Below are 8164 nucleotides of genomic sequence, written 5' to 3' on the forward strand. Positions count from 1 at the left end.
GAGTGGTACCTGCTAGGTGCTCAATTACTATTTACTGAATGCTTGAATGCCAGTGCAGCCTAGAGGAGCAATGATTAACACTGCTAACTGTGGTGCAGGGAGAATGACAAGCCTGAGCTTTCTGAAGATTGAGGGGCCACTGGGACAAATGTAGCTTCTCTCTGAATCTTACCATCTCTTAGTTCACCCTCCAAGGCACCAAATACAAATATTTCTCTTTTTTTAACTTAAGTTCAAGGGTACATGTGCAGGTTTGTTACCTAGGTAATAATGTGTGTCATGGGGGTTTGTTGTACAGATTATTTCATCACCCAGGTATTAAACCTAGTATCCATTAGTTATCTTTTCTGATCCTCTCCCTCCTCCCACCCTTTACTTCCAGTAGGCCCCAGTGTGTGTTCCTTCCCTCTATGTGTTCATGTATTCTCATCATTTGGCTCCCACTCATAAGTGAGAACATGCAGTATTTGGTTTTCTGTTCCTGTGTGAGTTTGCTAAGGATGATGGCCTCCAGCTCCATCTATATCCCTGCAAAGGACAAGATCTTGTTTTTTTATGACTGCATTGTATTCCATGGTATTTATGTACCACATTTTCTTTATCTAGTCTACCACTGATGGGCATTTAGGTTGATTCCATGTCTATGCTATTGTGAATAGTGCTGCAACGAATATACGCATGCATGCATCTTTATAATAGAACAGTTTATATTCCTTTGGGTATATACCCACTAATGGGATTGCTGGATCAAATGGTATTTCTGTCTTTAGGTCTCTGAGGAATTGCCACACTGTCTTCCACAATGACTGAAATAATTTATACTCCCACCAACAGTACAAATACAATTATTTCAAAGGCTTTCAAACAAGATCAAGGAGTGAAATTTAACTTGTTTTAATCAAATCTAGTCCTAGAAAATTCCTAAAATGCAAGGAAATTATAAGATCCACATATTTTCTTTTATATGGCTCATCTATGCTCTCAGAACTGAGTCTAGTCCAGGCATCAAAAGGAAAACCAAGACCCCTAAAAACCACAGGAAACGTGGCCAAAAGCACGGTGGGGAAAAACCAAAAGCACAGCACAGATTTCAGTAGGGACACTTGATATTAAGTCTCTCTGGTATATCAATCTTCATTATTATTATTTTATTCTATAAGTGCATTCCAGATCACAGCAAGTCAGTAGTTTTGCCATATCTTTCACTGCCTGGCTTTATGTAAGTGCTGCTAAGAATAAAATTAAGCAGTGGGAGAAAAACATCAGTTTGGTGTCTAAATTTAGAAAACTTGATGAATAAATCTATTAAATCCATCATGGGGAGAGAGAAGAGCAAATCACATCTTACTGGAAAGATAAAATAAATAGAAAATAAAAGGTGATTGTCTTTATAATTTAGAACAACAGATTTAAATGTACAGCCCCCCCTCTTTTATTTACAAATGAGTATATTGGTTGATTGTGTTATTTTCATTCACATAACCCTCAACTTGAATTTTTAAAAAGACATACTGTGAGGCAAGAAACCATGCAGAGGATCACTATTGGAGCCCTGAATTCTGTGTTTATTGGGGAGGGGGGGACCTTTATGAGATCCTACTTATGTGATATAAATCATCCTCTGAAGATCATGGAAAGCAGGTGCCTAACATTCTGCACTGCAGACATCTGGCAGGCTTTTATCCTCACACTCCACCCTCCCGCTCAACATCTGGCAGCTCCTTCATCCCTGCTCCCCACCCCCACCCCCAACTGCCTCCCAACATCTGCCACACACTTCTCTTAACCTCAGAAACAAATCCAGTCCAAAGCTCAAAGGCACAATGTTCCAGGGGTGGTGACCTGGAGTTACACGCTGGGTGGGAGTAAAGCAGGGTTTGTTTTTATTTTTTTCCTAAACTTTAAATGAATACACAATTCACTTGGAAGTATGCTTTCATGTCACACTGGTTCTCACTGAGAAGCTTGTTTAAAATTGAAATCCATCGTTAATATGAACCTCTTTTTATAAGTTTTAAATCACCTTGGGAATTGGAGGCCACAATCAAAAAAGTATGGGGAGGAGAATAATTTTATGCTGATGACATGCATCTTATGAGCAGGGAGAATTAATTCTGATTGGGGAAAAATGGACAGAATGCTTGTGGCTTGTCTATGAAATACAAATCACTTAAAGGAGCTGTCTTAAACCTAACCCAAAATGTTTCGAAACCTATTTAAAGAAGTGAGTGCCATTTGAATTCCACATTAGTTTAGAAATTCCTCCTTATGGCACTCCCTGGTTTTAGAACTATCTCACTCATGATCTCCCCCGGTTCTGAACAGGAAGGCAACTTCCTAGTTAGGGCTCACCCTGCAGTACTTCTCCTCACCTGAGTAAATCACCTGACTTAATGCTTCCTACTAACACATTTGTATTCCAGCTACACTACTCTGACAGTTTGCTGTTAACCATTTCACGGTACTTACCTTAGGGTTACCTGAATGAGGAAACTCCCCAACTATTTCCTCCCACACCCACTCTCAGCCACCCGTACACACATAATTCTCCTTCTCCTCCCTTCTTCAGACCAACCCCTATTCCTTTCCTTCAAATGAAGAAATGCTCGCTGTTTCTTTTTCCAGGGGAACATGAATAAAACCACGCAACCCTGAGTGATCTGGGCACAGGTGACTTCCTGAGGTGGTCCTGGCTCCTGATGAAATAAACATTCCAAACTCAAAGCCACTCTGGGCCTTGGATGGCTGCCAAGATGCTGGATGTATCACAGAGACTCCGCAGGCCAGAGCTCTATCAAAGCATTTTATCATTTCATTACACACTTAAATTAGTAATTACTTCTGGGATATTATTTAGATTCTGTTGCAGTGTGCAACTTCTTGTTTAAAAGTTTAAATATGTTTAGTGACTATTCCTTTTTTGAAATTCCTTGCACATATGTTTGTCTGGGTTTTTTTCCCTAACAATCCTTTATTTTGGTTCCAAAGAATGCTAGAACAAAGAGATACATCAACATTGTTTTCTCTTTTGAGAGTTACCTGGAGTAGGGAAATTTTTATGCTTATTAAAATCACAGGGGATGGTAAACTTAGATTGGAAGTAGACTAGAATTGTTAATGGCCTTTGCATGTTGAAGTTATTATTACCAGGCTGATGGTGACAAAAATTAAGTCCACAGGGAGAGCACAACAAGCTGAACTGATACATGGTTTACCAGAAAGAGCATGTCAAGGGGAGACAGAGGACTTGCCTTCTAGTCCCAGTCTCCATTTTGTTAGCTCTGTGATGTTTGGGTCTTGGGTTTTCTCATCTAGAATAAGTTTGTCTAAATATAGTTTTCTTAACTTTGTATTATGAAAAAATCTAGAGTAGCTGCAACACTAGAAAGACGGGGGACCAAGAGCAAAGAAAAATCCCTTTGGTTCCAGAAAATCTCCTGAAAAAGAGGAAGGCTTATCAAGCCCCCAAAGCCATCCAGGCAAAGCAGGCACTTTTGGCAAAGAAGGAGCAGAGGAAAGGAAAAGGGCCAGGTTTAAGCAACTGGAATTATTCCTATATGATTCCTGGCAGCAGAAATGTGACAAGGTGAGTCTCAGATGACTAGAAGTGAAACCTCACGCCTTGGAATCACCAGATAAACATTCCTAGGCCTTTGTTGTATGCATCAAAAGGATTGATGGTGTGAGTTTACTGGTGCAGAGAACCATTGCAAGACTTCGCCTAAAGAAAATTTTGAGTGGTGTCTTTGTAAAAGTCATCCCCCAAAACCTAAAAATGCTGCATATAGTGGAGCGTTGTGTGACCTGGGGATTTCCAAATTGTGTGACCGGGAACTCACTTTGAAATGTGGACAAGCCCAGGTCAAGAGTAAGACCATCCCTCTGACAGACAACACAGTGATTGAGGAGCATCTGGGGAGGGTTGGTGTCATTTGCTTGGAAGACCTCATTCATGAAATTGCCTTCCCAGGGAAGCATTTCCAGGAAATCTCATGGTTCTTGCACCCTTTCCACCTCTCAGTGGCCTGACTCATACAGAATAGGACAACTGACATGCACCACATAGGATGGCTCCATCAGGGGATGGGCATATCTGGCTATTGGGGCAAAAGCATCAATCAGCTCATCCCTGCTGAACTAGACGCCAGGGGTCAACACAATAGATAAGAGCAATTTTTATCAAATGAACGTGGAAGCATGCTGTTTTGGTTTTTTTGGGGGGAATTTTTTATCAAGTATACCTTCAGAGAAGATTATTTCTTGCTTTATCGTCCAAAAACTGGAAAAGGAAGGTCAAAGAAAAGACAGTACTATGGTTCCAGAATGAGCACATACATCAATACATCACGATATACACAGAGATATCGATTCCGCGTTTTCCACATTGGCTGCCGCAAAAAAAAAATCGTCTTGCAAATCAGCACATTCCATGGAGGAAGGAGTCTTGCTTTCCGTTGCATCTTGTTTCCTAGGGTTCTAATGTCTGCCAAATGAGTACCCTAGCATTTGTACAAGGCTCCTAAGACTACTGCAGGAGTCAAACCAAGCCCAGGGACATAATTGGAATTCCTGGAGATTCTTAGGGCCTTGTTTTTGAAAAGATCTTAATAGCAACACATATACAGGAAGAAAAGGCACACAAATCAACTGTATATCTATATATATTATCTTCGACATCTGGACAAGAAAAGAAGAAGAAAGAGAAAGAAGAAGAGAAAGAAGAAGAAAGAAAGAAAGAAAGAAAGAAGAAGAAAGAACCTATTTATAAAAGTAGTGAGAGTAATATAAGTAATCCAGCTTCAGTAATTATCAATATATCTGGTCTCATCTCTATTGCTTTAATTTGCCCCTCCTTTCCTGCTGTTTTTTTAAAGCAAACCCTAGACATCATAACATTTCATCTGTAAATATTTGAGTATTTCTAAGAGATAATGACTTTTGCCTTAGCCACATTAATTAATCATTACATCAAAACAAACTAACTGACAAGACCAAAAACAAAAGAACAAAACCACTTAACAATAATTCCTTCAATCCCTTTCAACTCAAACATTTCAAGACCCAAAGCCTACAAGCTAGACCTGAGTCAGGTATAGCCACAGAGTCCTAAGAAATGACGCTTTTTACTCTATTCTATAAATGACTAAGAGTTTTAACATTTTTACCTGATAGGCCTTACTGGTCTCCAATTCTGGACTTCAAACCAAAGAGGAACATGAAAAACATAGAGAGCATTAAGTAAAGAGCCAACCAAAAGGTTTTGGTGTTCAAAAAGAAGGCAGATTCCTTATAAAACTTGAAAGTACTAGAATTATTCTGACTAGAAAGAAGACATGCCAATGGAGTACATTAGAAGCAAAAATCATTCACTCATTCATTCATTCATGTACTTTTTCATTCATTCATTCGTTCAACAAGCACTAATTGAGGGACAACGGTGACAGGGATGCAATGACACAAAGTGTCACCACAGGAAGTGTGACAATAAGCTAGTCTCCATCTTCAGTTAAGGAAAAAGTAACATGAATGGGAGACCAGACCAGCAAAATATTGAAGAGGGTTTTCAAGGGACACTGGGAATCTCCTCTCAGAGACAGGAGAACTTCATTTTTGTTTAGGACGGTTTAAATATGCATGGAGGATAGAAAACATTTTATGGATGCTATAGGATTTTGTAGACTCCAAATTTATCCTTTGTCAAAAAAGGTATAAAATACAGAATAGATACCATAATGATTTCTATTACCTGATATTTGCATCTGTCTCCCGTTGGGAGTTACCCTATATATAAAGACAAAATCACCCTAAAAATGTGGATTTTCTGGCTGGGCACAGAGGCTCACACCTGTAATCCCAGCACTTTGGGAGGCCAAGGCGGGTGGATCATGAGGTCAGGAGATCAAAACCATCCTGGCTAACACAGTGAAACCCTGTCTCTATTAAAAATGCAAAAATTAGCCGGGCGTGGTGGCACACACCTGTAGTCCCAGCTACTTGGGAGGCTGAGGTAGGAGAATCGCTTGAACTTGGGAGGCGGAGGCTGCAGTGAGCCAAGATTGCACCACTGCACTCCAGCCTGGGCAACAGAGTGAGACTCTGTGTCAAACAAACAAACAAAAAAAAATTTGATTTGCTCCTCTCTGAAATTGAAAATGTAAAACATAACTTCACCTCTCCAAACAGAAGTCGAAGGTGTGTGAAACACAATTGGAAGATAGAGAGGTCCATTAAAATTTATTTCAGTCTTATTTCCCCCTCAATGCTCCTGCTACTAGGATACCAGGCTCTATTATCTGATAACTGTAAGATCTATAAGTTGCTGCATCACCACAGTAATTTTGATATTGGCAATTTAAAAGCCCAGTGACTGAGAAAGACCGCCTGAAATAACTCAGATACCTACAAAAAGACAGCCCTGAGACAAACAGTGACGTGATTGACACCCTTATTACTCTTCCCTTTTCTCCCACCCCATGGCCTTCACCTGGGTTAGCCGTTCACAACCTCCCTTAGATAAGGTTCTGGCTCCTGACTTCATTCTCCTGCCTCCCACCTACCTCAGTCAAAGAAATGCCCCTACCTGCTTCACATTCACCCAGAGTCATTTTATCATGAAATTAATGTTTTAAAAGATAATGTGAATGCAAAACAACTGAATTTGTTTGCTCTCCCAAAATATATGTTTTCATTTTTATGTAGACCTCCTAAATTCATCAATTGGTCATTAATGTAAAACAGGTGGGTACATACCACTGAATTTACCAAGAGCTTTCTGATGCATTGTCCAATTTAATCTAATCTCCGCAGCACCCCACTGCCCTCCCAACCCAGATTTGTAGCATTTTACAGATGAAGAAACTGAGGTCGAAACAGACTAAGTTGCTTTTCCATGATCACTCAGAACTAAGAGACAGAGTCATTTCTGACTTCAAATCCTGCCTCAACATCTGGAAACCTGAGTGCTTATAGTCAGTCTCTCTTATGGAATATAAGCAGGGCCATCACCTGCTTAATTGGGAAAGAAGCAACACTCAACACTCACCCTAAGGTCTGATCCTTTGCAGACTGGTCCTTTAGATTTCTGATTCCAGATGCTTCGCTGTTGTTGTTGTTGCTCATTTATTTCATTTTGTTTCCACAATCTCAGCATCCTTAGCTAAAAAAATGCTTTAACCCTAAGAGACTTTTCATTGTGGACATCTTAAACACCTGTGGTCCTCCAGTAGAGGCAAGGCCTCCAAATGGCACTTCACACTCAGCAGACACCCAGGCCAGCTCTTGAATCCCTGCTTGCCATATAAGAAAGCAAAGTCAGTCAAAAAATAGGGAATGTCTCAGTCTTCGGTGCATGAATGGTCAACTTTGGCACCCTTGGTTGACTTGGTCAGTGATCCGGAAAGATCAGTATAAATAAATCACATAGTTGCCACATTGAAATGAGTGTCACTGGATTAGCCAATGAGTGAAAAAGAAGCAATCAGACCCCTTTATAAAGCAGACAGTACTACCACCATCCTAGGGTTCACTAAGCCACCTCTGTCTTTCACTACACATAGGGTTTATGTTGAAGGGAAACTGGCTAGATCCATGTATATTCAAATCTGTGTGATAACGCACCATCTTCTCACAGGAATCTCCTAGACTGGGAGTTCAGGTGCCCACAGTCTAATCTCAGATCTCACGAGCTCTGTGATGCTAATAACTCACTTAACCTATCTGGGCCTTGATTCCTTCATCTGTAAAACAGGGCACTGAGAAGGTTTGAGCTGAATTAGAATTCCCACTTCTAACACTGCACAAGGGACACTAGACTGCATTCTCTTCTGGAAGGATGTAACTTTGCACAAACAGGCGGTAGGACATACACGCTGGAGTTAGTCAACCTGCATTTGAATCCTGGTTCTGCCACTTACTAGCTATGTGTCTCTCAGCAACTTACTTAACTTTTCTAAGACTCAGTTTTGTTATTTATTATAAATAATAATTATTGAGAAGTCAAATGAAAGAATGCATATAAACTGATGAGCAGAGTGCCTGGCATACAATAAGTGATCTTAAAAAATGTTAGTTCATATGACATTTAAACATGTTTCTTATCTTTGTGCATCAAAAATGTGCATGTGTATCAAAAATGGAAATGATTCATTTCATTCTGTTTTTTAAG

The 8164-nt window shown here is 40.0% G+C and overlaps 1 pseudogene; it reads left to right on the forward strand.

Moving 5' to 3' along the window:
• The first annotated feature begins 3368 nt into the window (after positions 1-3368).
• On the forward strand, positions 3369-4167 carry LOC108521038 (60S ribosomal protein L7-like 1 pseudogene; annotated as a pseudogene).
• Positions 4168-8164: the final 3997 nt, after the last annotated feature.

The sequence above is a fragment of the Rhinopithecus bieti genome, unplaced genomic scaffold, assembly GCF_001698545.2.
Source record: "Rhinopithecus bieti isolate Rb0 unplaced genomic scaffold, ASM169854v2 scaffold_55189, whole genome shotgun sequence".
Classification (NCBI taxonomy): Eukaryota; Metazoa; Chordata; class Mammalia; order Primates; family Cercopithecidae; genus Rhinopithecus; species Rhinopithecus bieti.